The sequence below is a fragment of the Haliotis rufescens genome, unplaced genomic scaffold (genome assembly GCF_023055435.1).
Source record: "Haliotis rufescens isolate VD_foot unplaced genomic scaffold, xgHalRufe1.0.p SCAF_6, whole genome shotgun sequence".
In the NCBI taxonomy this organism is placed as follows: domain Eukaryota; kingdom Metazoa; phylum Mollusca; class Gastropoda; order Lepetellida; family Haliotidae; genus Haliotis; species Haliotis rufescens.
In genome coordinates this window covers 31,147,869-31,162,864 of record NW_025964334.1, presented here as the reverse complement: position 1 = coordinate 31,162,864, position 14,996 = coordinate 31,147,869, and the positions used below count along the sequence as shown (strand labels likewise).

At 38.4% G+C, this 14,996-nt stretch overlaps 1 long non-coding RNA gene across 1 annotated transcript; it reads left to right on the top strand.

Annotated features, from left to right (window-relative positions):
* The first annotated feature begins 13,799 nt into the window (after nucleotides 1-13,799).
* LOC125374614 lies at nucleotides 13,800-14,681 on the top strand. Its single transcript, XR_007218692.1, has 2 exons — nucleotides 13,800-13,855; nucleotides 14,388-14,681. It is a non-coding gene; the product is annotated as an uncharacterized LOC125374614 (long non-coding RNA).
* The last annotated feature ends 315 nt before the right edge of the window (nucleotides 14,682-14,996 follow it).

The following is a 14,996-nucleotide window of genomic DNA, read 5'->3' as shown; positions in this document are numbered from 1 at the left end:
CACATCCCAGAAAGAAGTCAGACGTTATGCCGTCCGTTAAAACAACGTTGGCCCAACGTTGATAGACATCGTTGGTCCAACGTTAGTTTACGCCTGTTTTATTCCTCAATACCTCCAAGGCAGCTTGAAATGTTTGTACCAATCTGGTTAAAAAATCAGGTATCAAGCAGTAAATTCTGCAAGCTGAATTCACTCTGAACTCTATCCATGAAAGAGCATGTCAATTAAATGTGCTGTCTTCTGGCAGGGTACCTCGGTATACATAGTTTCAAATACGGCCAAGACAAAATTCAAAATGGTTATAATTTTATGCATAATTTCGTGATATAATATTTACTTTCCAAAACAACTTTCAAGACTATGCGCAAATTGTTCACAAATGTTTCAACACTATTAAAAGATATATTATTTCCCCATGAGTTTGCAAATTAAAAACCATCAGACAATAAGTCCGGCACAAATTGAAACATTTAATTTTCCTTGGCCTTACCCAATACATTCAGCATTGAGAGCAACACTGAGACAGGCAAAATAGTCCATGCATCGGATGTCCTATGATTGATTGCCTTGATCCATTAAAAAATATTATGACAGCGACAAAATGACAATATTATTCCGGTTTAGGTGACCTCTATCTATTTATTAAATGACAAGTCAGAACTTGGGCCAAGTGGTTGAGGAACCTTTTCAGTCCTCAAATGAGGAATCAGACGAACTTATCACAGGGATGATCTTCAACCTTATCCATGGTCACTGCTTTTGCCTTGGTAACTGAATAAAACAATGACACAAATATTATAAAATTACAAGGAAAAGGACATATTTTGACATACAAAATGTTGCCTTCCCCAAAATAATAATTTGATGTCTGAAAATAATCTCAGCAGTGCTACCTCCACCCGTCCAAGTCATTAAACTGTTCAAAACTGCTAAAACTGGGAAGGTGACATGGACAAAATATGCAAAAAATCATACTGTTTAATAAAATACATATATGAAAATCAACATTTGCACTGCACCTCTTCTATTAGTATAAAAAGAATTTCTTACATTTGGAAAGAATTCCTGTGGGAGATCTCAAGTTCTATGTTCAAAACATTTTCAAGAATTTCATATTGTTTCATAAAATCAACATATCAAAATCAACTTTTGCAATACATCTCTCTAACTGATATCTCAAGTCAAAGGTCGCACAATGTTGAATCAAAAAACACATTCTCAGTTAAAAACATGTAAGAAATCATATTGTTTCATAAAATCAACATATCAAAATCAATGCACCACTCCCATTTGTATAGAAAGAATCCATGTAGTAGTTCTCAAGTTAAAGGTCTCACAATGTTGAATTAAAAAAACACATGCTGTGTTCAAAACATGCAAAGAATTAGATTGTTTCATAAAATAGACATATCAAAATCAACATTTGGACCGCACCTCTTCTATTAGTATAGAAAGTGTTTCTCACATTTGGAAAGAATCCATACAGCAGTTCTCAAGTAAAAGGTAGCACAAACATAGCATCAAAACAAAAATTCTGTGTTCAAAACATGCAAAAAATCATATTGTTTCATAAAATGAACATATCAAAATCAACCTTCGCACTGCATCTCTCCAATGAATATAAAAAAAGTGTTCCTTAAATTTGAAGAGAACCCATGTGGCAGTTCTCACTTTAAAGGTCGCACAATGTTGAATTAAAAAAACCATTCTCAGTTAAAAACATGTAAAAAATCATATTGTTTCATAAAATATACATATCAAAATCAACATTTGCAATGCACCACTCCCATTTGTATGGAAAGTGTTCCTCGAATTGGAAAGAATCCATACAGGAGCTCTCAAGCAAAAGGTAGCACAAACATACAATTTAAAACAACATTATGTATTCAAAACATGTGAAAATTTAATATCGTTTCATAAAATAAACATATCAAAATCAACCTTTGCACGACATCTCTCCAATTAATATATCAAGTTTAAGGTCGCACAATGATGAATAGAAAAACACATTCTAAGTTCAAAACATCTACAAAATCATATTGTTTCATAAAAAATACACATATGAAAATCAAGCTTTGCTCTTCACCTCTCCTATTTGTATAGAAAGTGTTCCTCAAATTTGGAAAGAATCCATGTAGCAGTTCTCCGGTTAAAGGTACCACAATTTTGAATTAAAAAACACATTCTAAGTTCAAAACATATACAAAATCATATTCTTTCATAAACTAAACACATCAAAATCAACCTTTGCACTGCATCTCTCCAATTAATATCTCAAGTTAAAGGTCGCACAATGTTGAATTAAAAAAACAACATTCTAAGTTCAAAACAAGTAAATAATCATATTGTTTCATAAAATACACATATCAAAATGAACCTTTTCACTGCACTCACACACAAAATGTCTTTGGAAGGACGGACAGACGTATATCCTTGGTATGGCTTTATCAACCCGCCCTTTTAGATTTGGGATATCATTAAAAAAGGAAACATCTACATTTTTATTATCAAAGATGTTTGTATATATTATTGCAGGGAACATCATACATTAACACTTAATCACATCACATATCGCATAAAAAAAATTACATGACACAGATCAAAGGGTACATGACACCGATGGCACATGGCACATCATAAATGTACAATGAATCATATATCACGAAAATACGTTACATGACACATATCACTGGATACATGACACATATGGTACATGGCACATTTAAAATCAATCACATCGCATATCACAAACATAAACATTACATGACACAGATCACTGGATACATAACACACATGGTACATGGTACATCACACATCACACATATAAAATTAATCGCATTGCATATAAAAATATTAAAAAAACATTCCATGAGACATATGACAGGATACATGACACATGTCACATGGCAAATCACGTTTATACAAATAATCATATCACGTATCACAAACGAAAACATTACATGATACAGATCACAGGATACTTGACACATATGGTACATGGCAAATCACACATCACAAATATGCAATTAATCACATAAGATATCACAAAAAATATTACACGACACAGATCACAGGGCACATGACACATCCCAGAAAGAAGTCAGACGTTATGCCGTCCGTTAAAACAACGTTGGCCCAACGTTGATAGACATCGTTGGTCCAACGTTAGTTTACGCCTGTTTTATTCCTCAATACCTCCAAGGCAGCTTGAAATGTTTGTACCAATCTGGTTAAAAAATCAGGTATCAAGCAGTAAATTCTGCAAGCTGAATTCACTCTGAACTCTATCCATGAAAGAGCATGTCAATTAAATGTGCTGTCTTCTGGCAGGGTACCTCGGTATACATAGTTTCAAATACGGCCAAGACAAAATTCAAAATGGTTATAATTTTATGCATAATTTCGTGATATAATATTTACTTTCCAAAACAACTTTCAAGACTATGCGCAAATTGTTCACAAATGTTTCAACACTATTAAAAGATATATTATTTCCCCATGAGTTTGCAAATTAAAAACCATCAGACAATAAGTCCGGCACAAATTGAAACATTTAATTTTCCTTGGCCTTACCCAATACATTCAGCATTGAGAGCAACACTGAGACAGGCAAAATAGTCCATGCATCGGATGTCCTATGATTGATTGCCTTGATCCATTAAAAAATATTATGACAGCGACAAAATGACAATATTATTCCGGTTTAGGTGACCTCTATCTATTTATTAAATGACAAGTCAGAACTTGGGCCAAGTGGTTGAGGAACCTTTTCAGTCCTCAAATGAGGAATCAGACGAACTTATCACAGGGATGATCTTCAACCTTATCCATGGTCACTGCTTTTGCCTTGGTAACTGAATAAAACAATGACACAAATATTATAAAATTACAAGGAAAAGGACATATTTTGACATACAAAATGTTGCCTTCCCCAAAATAATAATTTGATGTCTGAAAATAATCTCAGCAGTGCTACCTCCACCCGTCCAAGTCATTAAACTGTTCAAAACTGCTAAAACTGGGAAGGTGACATGGACAAAATATGCAAAAAATCATACTGTTTAATAAAATACATATATGAAAATCAACATTTGCACTGCACCTCTTCTATTAGTATAAAAAGAATTTCTTACATTTGGAAAGAATTCCTGTGGGAGATCTCAAGTTCTATGTTCAAAACATTTTCAAGAATTTCATATTGTTTCATAAAATCAACATATCAAAATCAACTTTTGCAATACATCTCTCTAACTGATATCTCAAGTCAAAGGTCGCACAATGTTGAATCAAAAAACACATTCTCAGTTAAAAACATGTAAGAAATCATATTGTTTCATAAAATCAACATATCAAAATCAATGCACCACTCCCATTTGTATAGAAAGAATCCATGTAGTAGTTCTCAAGTTAAAGGTCTCACAATGTTGAATTAAAAAAACACATGCTGTGTTCAAAACATGCAAAGAATTAGATTGTTTCATAAAATAGACATATCAAAATCAACATTTGGACCGCACCTCTTCTATTAGTATAGAAAGTGTTTCTCACATTTGGAAAGCATCCATGCAGCAGTTCTCAAGTAAAAGGTAGCACAAACATAGCATCAAAACAAAAATTCTGTGTTCAAAACATGCAAAAAATCATATTGTTTCATAAAATAGACATATCAAAATCAACATTTGGACCGCACCTCTTCTATTCGTATAGAAAGTGTTTCTCACACTTGGAAAGAATCCATTTAGCAGCTCTCAAGTAAAAGGTAGCACAAACAGAAAATAAAAAAAACATTCTGTGTTCAAAAGATGAAAAAAAATTCATATTGTTTCATTAAATGAACATATCAAAATCAACCTTCGCACTGCATCTCTCCAATGAATATAAAAAAGTGTTCCTTAAATTTGAAGAGAACCCATGTGGCAGTTCTCACTTTAAAGATCGCACAATGTTGAATTTAAAAAAACACATTCACAACTTTTAAGAAAATAATATTGCCTCAGAAAATACACATATCAAAATCAACATTTGGACTGCACCTTTTTTATTAGAATAGAATGTGTTTCTTACATTTGGAAAGAATCCAAGTTGCAGCTCTCAAGTAAAAGGTAGCACAAACATGGAAAAAAACCGATTCTTTTTTTAAAATGTGAAAAGGAACCCTACAGGCGATATATCTCCTTTTTACTATCCCATCACTCCCATGAAATCCGGTTGAAATGTAGTGATTTTGTACCCATAGGTTTTGTTGATTGCATACCCAGAATAAGTAAGCATTAGTTTCAAAGAAATACGTAAATATATTGAACCAAATTAACAACTTCACAATCCTAAAACTTTAACTTTTTGACAAGTTATCATTGTGGGCCCTTATTGTGTATTTAAACAGTAATGTCCACGTATTGTCTTCAGATAACACCCATTTTGTGCAGGTGAATCGATCAAAATCATGTGCACAGCACTATAGTGGCAAAAGTGGTTTTTCACCTGCAACTGGTCACGTGGCCATAATACCGCACGTGTTTTCAGCCATACTTGTTAGCAGTCATTAACAAAATAAAAGAAAAACACAAGAAAACAAAAGTCTTTACGGCCATTTGTCATGCCACGCCTTTCAAATGTGAAACGTGAACGTGCCATCGGCATGTTGCAGACGGGAACGTCCGTAGCTGAAGTCGCAAGGACGATGGGTTGTAGTCGACGGACTGTTTATGATTTACAGACGCGTCTACAGCAAACGGGTACCACCGCTGATCACCCTCGGCCAGGCCGACCACGTGTGACGTCACATGCAGAGGATCGTCAGATTGTCTTACATCACCTCATTAACCGATTTTTGACGGCTACATCAACCAGAAATGAACTGTTTAGGGGTAGACTGAGTGCGCAAACTGTTCGAAACCGTCTGAGAACTGTTCACCTTCAAGCACAACGGTCATACTGCGGGCTGATTCTGACTCAATTACACAGACGTCAACGTCAATTGTGGGCACAGCGACACTTACGATGGACTCAGAGGAATTGGAATCAAGTCGTCTTCAGTGATGAATCCCGATTTAATCTTCGATTTGCTGATGGTAGGGCGAGGGTGTGGAGGCGCCGTCATGAACGTTACGCCTAGTGTTGTGTACAGGAAGTTGACAGATTTGACACTTTACAGGCAGTGGAGAACATGTTGAGGCACTGATTGCTAAGAAGATAGTCAGTGACATTTCACTGACACTTAGACGCTCTGGAGGCACAAGAGATCCAAGAAGACATTTCGAGGCATTGATTGCCAAGAATATACCAAGTGACTTCTCTGTCATGAAGACACCAACGAAGAGATCTTATAAGCCATTTCGAGGTATTGAATGCTAAGAATAAATTCAAGTGGCACTTCTCTGTCACGAAGACTCCTTGGATGCAGAAGAGGTTTAAGAGGACATTTCGAGGCATTGATTGCTTAGAATAAATTCAATGACACTTCACTGTCACGAAGACACCCTGGAAGTAGAAAAGTTTCAAGAGGACATGTGGATGCATTGATTGCTAAGAAGAAATTCAGTGGTAATTCACTTTCACGAAGACAAACTGAAGGCAGAAGTGTGCTAAGAGGACATTTCGAGGCATTGATTGCTGAAAAGATATTCAGTGACACTTCACTGTCACGAAGACACCCTGGAGGCAGGACAGGGCCAATAAGTCATCCATGAGTTATGATTGCCAAAAGGATTTTCAGTGAAAATGTACTTTCACAACGACGTCCTGCAGTTCATGAAGCAATTATTTCCTTGAAGATATTCGGTGACAATTCACTGTAAAGAAGACATCCAAGAACTCTTGAACCAATGATTGTCAAGAAGATATTCAGTGGCACTTCACGACGATACCATTGAGGCTGAAAGGTGCCTTGATTTCTTCTGGAAACATTGAGGTCAAAGAGGATAGTCTGTAACAAATCACAGAAGAGACACAGACGAGTTGCAAGGAGACTTCTGGAGGCAAGGTTTGCCAAGAAGCTGTTCAGTGGCAATTGGCTGTCATAAAGAAACACTGGAAGCATTAGAGTGCCAACAAGACTTCTGGGGGCAGAAAATGACCAAGAAAAGGCATCACCAGGAGACTCTCCAGGACCAGGTTTCCCAACTCCCATGGTCACTGGTACCAAATAAGACCTCTGGAGACCTCGATCTAAGGGTCGGGTATGCTTCTGAGGCACGTTAGGTTCAAAGACTTAACACTGTACTAACCTGCACTAACCCGCACTAACAACCTGCACGTAGGCGCATCACTTTATAGAAAGACACTTCCAAATTATTTAGATTTAGGTTCAAAATCGGGGATTGTTTGGTTGTCAGAGGCAGTGTCAGCCTCTTTGTATCCGCCTGAAGCATGCCTGACCATTGGATAACGACGGTCACACACTGGAGGCAAAAGGGGGTCAAGAAGACTTATGAATGCAGTGATGCTGCTAATAAGATATTCAGTGGAAACTGACTGTCACGAAGGCGCTACTGAGGCAGAAGAGATCAAAGTGCACCTTTCGAGGCATTGATTGCCAAGAATTATTAAGTGGCACTTCTCTGGCAAGAACACACCCTGGAGGGAAAACAGTGACATGAAGCATCTTGAGGCAATGAATGCCAAGATGATATTCAGTGACACACCACAGGCACGAAGACACCCTGGAGGCAGACGAATTCCTTGAAGACATCTCGAGGCATTGATTGCCAAGATTAAATTTAGTGGCACTTCACTGTCATAAAGACAGCATGGACGCATAAGGTTTCTTAAAGGACATTTCAATTAATTGATTGCTAAAAATACATTCAAAGACACTTCACTGTTACGGAGACACCCTTGAGACAGAAGAATTCGATGAGGACATTTCGAGACATTGATTGCTGAGGATACATTCAGTGACACTTCACTGTCACAAAGAAACCTTCAGGCTGAAGAGTTCTAAGAGGATATTTTGAGGAATTGATTGCTAAGAATATATTCAGTGATATTTCACTGTCACGAAGACACCCTGGATGCAGAAGAGTTCTGAAAGGAAATCTCGAGGCATTGATTGCCAAGAATGTTTTGTTTGACATTTCAATTTTACGAAGACACTCATTAAACAGAAGAATTCCATAAGGACATCTCGAGGCATTAAATGGAAAAAGTGGATTAAGTGGCACTTCACTGTTCACAAAGACAGCTTCGAGGTATAAGGTTTCTCAAAGGACATTTCAATTCATTGCTTGCTAAAAATACATTTTAAGACACTTCAATGATACGGAGAAACCTTTGAGACAGAAGAATTTCATGAGGATATTTCGAGGCATTGATTGCTAAGAATACGTTCAGTGACACCTCACTGTCAAGAAGACACCATGGATGCAGAAGAATTCTCTCGAGGCATTGATTGCAAAGATTATATTGAGTGGCACTTCACTGTCAGGAAGACACCCTTGAGACAGAAGAATTTGAAGAGGATATTTCGAGGCATTGATTGCTAAGAATATATTCAGTGACATTTCACTTGCACGAAGACACCCTAGAAGCAGAGGAATTTGATGAGGACATTTAGAGGCATTGATTGCCAAGAATATACTGAGTCAAATTAAAAACTTCACATATTTAAAAGTTATCCCATATATGATATATACCGGACAAATGAATCAGAGAAGGTAGCTTTTAATCATTATTGTCCAAAGAAGGATTTTAATTAACGGTGGTAACCATAATTTGTTCCAAGCACCTACGGTATTCCGTAATAACATCAACAGTTTAAATTAAGTCCCAAGCACGAGAATCTGCTGGCACACAAGTTCGGTAGCGTATGTGGCCACCATGTGCGTTGACAACTGCCACACAACGCCTCCGCATAGACCTTTTGATGCTTGTGAACACATGATCGGGAAGACGACGCCATTGTTGCTGCAAAATGGTGCCAAGATCTTGCTAATTCTGTGGTTGGTTCTGGAGAGTGCGCAGACTTCTGCCAAGAGCATCCCAGACGTGTTCGATGGGATTGAGGTCGGGAGACCTTTGCGGCCAGTCCATGACGTTGACTCCCGCATTCGGAAGGAAGTTCCTTGTCAAAATTGCTTTATGGGGTCTGGTATTGTCGTGTTGGAAGACAAACCGGGTGCATGTGCTGCAAAACAGGCAGAAGTTATGGTGCCAGTACCTGGTCGCGGTAAGCAGCAGCGTTGAGGTTGCCACTGATGACAAAAAGCCTGGAACGTACATTGCCACAGAAAGCACCCCACACCATGACACTTCCGCCTCGAAATCTGTCAACTTCCTGTACACGACACTAGGCGTAACGTTCATGACGGCGCCTCCACACCCTCGTTCTACCATCAGCAAATCGAAGATTAAATCGGGATTCATCACTGAAGACGATATGATTCCAATTCCTCTGAGTCCATCGTAAGTGTCGCTGTGCCCACAATTGACGTTGACGTCTGTGTAATTGAGTCAGAATCAGCCCGCAGTATGACCGTTGTGCTTGAAGGTGAACAGTTCTCAGACGGTTTCGAACAGTTTGCGCACTCAGTCTACCCCTAAACAGTTCATTTCTGGTTGATGTAGCCGTCAAAAATCGGTTAATGAGGTGATGTAAGACAATCTGACGATCCTCTGCATGTGACGTCACACGTGGTCGGCCTGGCCGAGGGTGATCAGCGGTGGTACCCGTTTGCTGTAGACGCGTCTGTAAATCATAAACAGTCCGTCGACTACAACCCATCGTCCTTGCGACTTCAGCTACGGACGTTCCCGTCTGCAACATGCCGATGGCACGTTCACGTTTCACATTTGAAAGGCGTGGCATGACAAATGGCCGTAAAGACTTTTGTTTTCTTGTGTTTTTCTTTTTTTATTAATGACTGCTAACAAGTATGGCTGAAAAAACGTGCGGTATTGTGGCCACGTGACCAGTTGCAGGTGAAAAACCACTTTTGTCACTAGAGTGCTGTGCACATGATTTTGATCGATTCACCTTCAAAAAAATGGGTGTTATCTGAAGATAATACGTGGACATTGGAAATTTGGAATTGCCAAAATTGTATTGAGTGGCACTTCATTGTCACGAAGACACCATTGAGACAAAAGAATTTGAAGAGGAAATTTCGAGGCATTGATTGCTGTGAATACATTCGGTGACACTTCACTGTCACGAAGACTCCTTGGATGCCGAAGAGTTTTCATATTTGGGAATTGATTGCTAAGAATACATTTAGTGACACTTCACTGTCACAAAGACACCCTGGAAGCAAAAGAATTCCATGAGAACATTTGGAGGCATTGATTGCTATGAATACATTCAGTGACACTTCACTGTCACGAAAACACCTGGAATGCAGAAGAGTTCCATGACATCTCGAGGCATTGATTGCAAGAATATATTGAGTGGCACTTCATTGTCACAAAGACAACCTGGAAGCAGAAGAAATACCTGAGGACATCTCAAGGCATTGATTGCCAAGATAATATTGAGTGGCACTTCACTGTCTCGAAGACACCCTTGAGACAGAAGAGTCTGAAGAGGATATTTCTATTCATTCATTGCTGAGGATACGTTCAGTGACACTTCACTGTCGCAAAGACACCCTGGAGGCAGAAGAATTCCATGAGAACATTTCGAGACATTGATTGCTATGAATACATTCAGTGACACTTCACTGTCACGAAGACACCTTGGATTTAGAAGAATTCTCTGACATCTCGAGGCATTAATGGTGAAGATTATATTGAATGGCATTTCATTGCCACGAAGACACATTTGAGACAGAAGAGTTTGAAGAGGATATTTCTATTCATTCATTGCTGTAGATACGTTCGGTGATACTTCACTGTCAGGAAAACACCCTTGAGGCAGAAGAATTCCATGAGGACGTTTCGAGGCATTGATTGCTGAGAATACATTCCTTGACACTTCATTGTCACGTAGACACCTTGGATGCAAAAGAATTCTCTGACATCTCGAGGCATTGATTGCAAGATTATACTGAGTGGCACTTCACTGTCACGAAGACACATTCGACATAGAAGAGTTTGAAGAGGATATTTCGATTCACTCATTGCTATGAATACATTCAGTGACACTTCACTGTCACAAAGACACCCTGGAGGAAGAAGAATTCCGTGGGGACATTTCGAGGCATTGATTGCTAAGAATACATTCAGTGACACTTCACTGTCACAAAGACACCTTGGATGCAGAAGATTTCTCTGACATCTCAAGGCATGAATGGTCAAGATTATATTGAGTGGCACTTCACTGTCACGAAGACACCCTTGAGAGAGAAGAGTTTGAAGAAGATATTTCGATTCATTCATTGCTATGAATACATTCAGTGACACTTCACTGTCACGAAGTCACCTTGGATGTAGAAGAGTTCTATGACATCTCGAGGCATTGATTGTCAACTTTATATTGAATGGCACTTCACTGCCACGAAGACACCCTTGAGACAGAAGAGTTTGAAGAGGATATTTCCATTCATTCATTGCTGAGGATACGTTCAGTGACACTTCGCTGTCAGGAAAACACCCTGGAGGCAGAAGAATTCCATCAAGACATTTTGATTCATTGATTGCAAAGATTACATTCAGTGATACTTCACTGTCACAAGACACCTTGGATACATAAGGGTTCTATGACATTGATTCATTGATTGCCAGATAATATTGAGTGGCACTTCACTGTCACGACGACACCCTTGAGACAGAAGAGTTTGAAGAGGTAGTTCGATTTTTTCATTGCTATGAATACATTCAGTGACACTTCACTGTCACGAAGTCACCTTGGATGCAGAAGAATTCTATGACATCTCGAGGCATTAATGTCCAAGATTATATTGAGTGGCACATCATTGTCATGAAGACACCCTTGAGACAAGAGATTAAAGTGGATATTACGAGGCATGGATTGCTAAGAAAACATTCAGTTACACTTCACTCTCACGAAGACACCTTGGATGCAGACGAGTTCCTTGACATCTCGACGCATTGCTTACAAAGATTATATTGAGTGGCACTTCACTGTTACGAAGACACCCTTGAGACAGAAGAGTTTGAAGAGGATATTTCTATTCATCGATTGCTAAGGATACGTTCCGTGCCGTGACACTTTACTGTCAGGAAGACACTCTGGATGCAGAAGAATTCCATGAGGACACTTCGAGGCATTGATTGCTATGAATACATTCCTTGACATTTTACTGTCACGAAGACACCCTTGAGACAGAAGAATTCCATGAGGACATTTCGAGACGTTGATTGCTAAGAATACATTCAGAGACACTTCACTGTCACGACGACAGCTTGGAAGCAAAGGAGTTCCTTGATATCTCGAGGCATTGATTGCCCAGATTATATTGAGTCGCACTTCATTGTCACGAAGACACATTTGAGACAGAAGAGTGCCAATAACTCCACAAGGGGCAATGATTGTCAAGATTATATTCATTGACAATTTCGTTACGACGACAACTTGGAGGCAGAAGAGTGGCATTTATCATGAGGAGGCAACGACAGGCAAGGATATATTCAGTGTCAATACAATGTAACGAAGACACCCTGGAAGCAGAAGAATTACATCTCGAGGCATGGATTGCCAAGAATATATTGAGTGGCACTTTACTGTCACAAAGACAAAGACATATTTTCAATGACACTTCGCTGTCATGAAGAGGTATGAAAGTTCCAAGAATGTTAATCTCGAAGCATTGATTGCTAAGAAGATATTCAGTGATAATTCACTGTCACGAAATTATTCGAGACCTCTTGAGGAAATGATTGCCAGAAGATATTCAGTGTCACTGTCACGAGGACACCCTGGAGGCAGAACAGTGCCTTTTACTTCGGTGTCTATTTCTGCAGATATTTGTTAGGTCACAGTGACCTATTTTCAATGAAAAGCATGAACCATATTTTCGTTGTGACATAGAATTCCACCATGAGACTTCATATTGGGTTTTATATACTGGTTAACCCTTGAAAATATTGCAGTTGATATTGATAATGTCAAGGTCACGTGTTCTCAATAATAAAAATCGTTCAATGTAGTTACAATTAATTGAAATGACGAAGACCTACTATAAGGTCTAAATGACTAGGCAATCAAATGCAATTTTCCATAACAATCCCCCAAATGTTTTGACGTCGAAGGTCAGCATTCATGTTTGTTTGTTTGTTTGTTTGTTTTTGTTAAGTGTATTCTAGATTCTCTGGACATAGCACTGAAAAACATTAAAATGACACAAACCAATTAATTCCTAAGATCGATTGGTTGGCACGTCACTAGTTCAGCAATTATGATTTTACAACCAGTTCTCATCACCAGTTGTTGATGGACGACGTCCTGAGGGCGGCGCTTTGAAGTGATGAGGTTTTGAGTGACCTTCTATGAAGATTAAGGTCACTGGATTGGTTTGTCTTAAGGTACTTCTGCTCCTTTCCGTACTGAGGAAATAATGTGTGTGTATAACATGTTTGTAAGAGCTTACACCTATGTTTTCAACTAAAAATAATCAAACATGTGATTCTCTTAAATTGAGGTCAAGGTCATTACACCAAAAGTGCTTATAACTTTCTGTTTATGGTAGCTTGTGGAATAACACTTTCTGTTTTGAAGTTGTCTTCTTTCCAAACGGGAAATGATGTCATTTAACTGGAAGTGCCAACAACTTTCTTAGTAATGTTTGTGCAGAACTGTTTTTAAGTTGTGATGCATTGAGCTTATGTTATGTTTGGCCTTTACTACAATTTAGTCAGTTTGTCTGTTTTCCCATTACAGAGGTGAAGTTATCAAACCAAGAGTCCTTACATTGACAGCTTGAGGCACAGGACTAATTTCTACTGCATTTGGCAACATGAGGTATCCGTGATGAATCTAAAACATGTATTGATGAGATCATCTGTCACTTGAGTAGATGGATGTTAAAATGGGTCATGATACACGTTTGTTGTGGTAAAGTTTTCGCTATTCAAGAAAAATTATGTAGGGACTAGTACTGTGTTGCATGTAATTTAATATATTTATTCATATATGTTTTACATGTTTGTCCTTGCATCTGTAGATAGTTGTAGAATAGCATTACTGTTGTAAATATGTAAGCTTAGTGCCATAAGGTAGAAATGGATCCCATACACCTGGGAATATTGTAACAATTTAAACCTTTAAAATTATGGTCGCGGTTGTTTGATCAACATCCATGGCGAGATGAAGTATGAAATGCATTGCTTCGATGCTGTCAGTGCCATTCAAATTGATTAGCAGAGACAGATAGCATTAATTATGAGAAACAATAGGCGCTGATGGCTGAAAATCAATGTTACGACAATACTAATTCTACATGTCACCAATTTGTAAGTGCTTACTTGTAACGTTGTCTTTCTTTTTCATTCAGTATGAATCACTTGATCCACCAAGACTTGAACGAGCTGTGGAGGACAAGTAGTTGGTACCTGACAAAGGCCACTGTGATGGGCATTACTTGGACCGGGTACCACCTGGAAAACTCGCAGTTGTGCCCCGAATGATTGTGCACCGTCCTCTAATCACTCGAACGTGATGCCACACTTACAACTACTGTGGGACTAGGTGGTTTCAATATCATACTTGTGAGGCTGACTTTCATGAACTATAGTGTCACGCCATTTTTCTGTATCAAACCATGTATAATAAAAGTATGAAAAATCCACCATTTGGTTTTCATTGTAGCTAATCGGGCATTTGAAGCCATGAGAGATATGAAATGATTTGTTGAAAATCTTGATACGATTCCCTAGTCTATCAGGCCAAATGATTTTCTCTTACTGCAAAATATATTGATTGACTATAGAGCCTAATGTTTCAACACCAACGTGTTGTTTACTACAAAAATGACTGCTGAGCGATATTTTGAAGTACATAATACAAAGTGGTAAATAATAAATGTCTGGCAGAAATTTCTGGAGGTATAAAAAAGCTTCTTCCAGAAATTTCTGCAGTACAAAACAAATCAGTCAGAATTTTC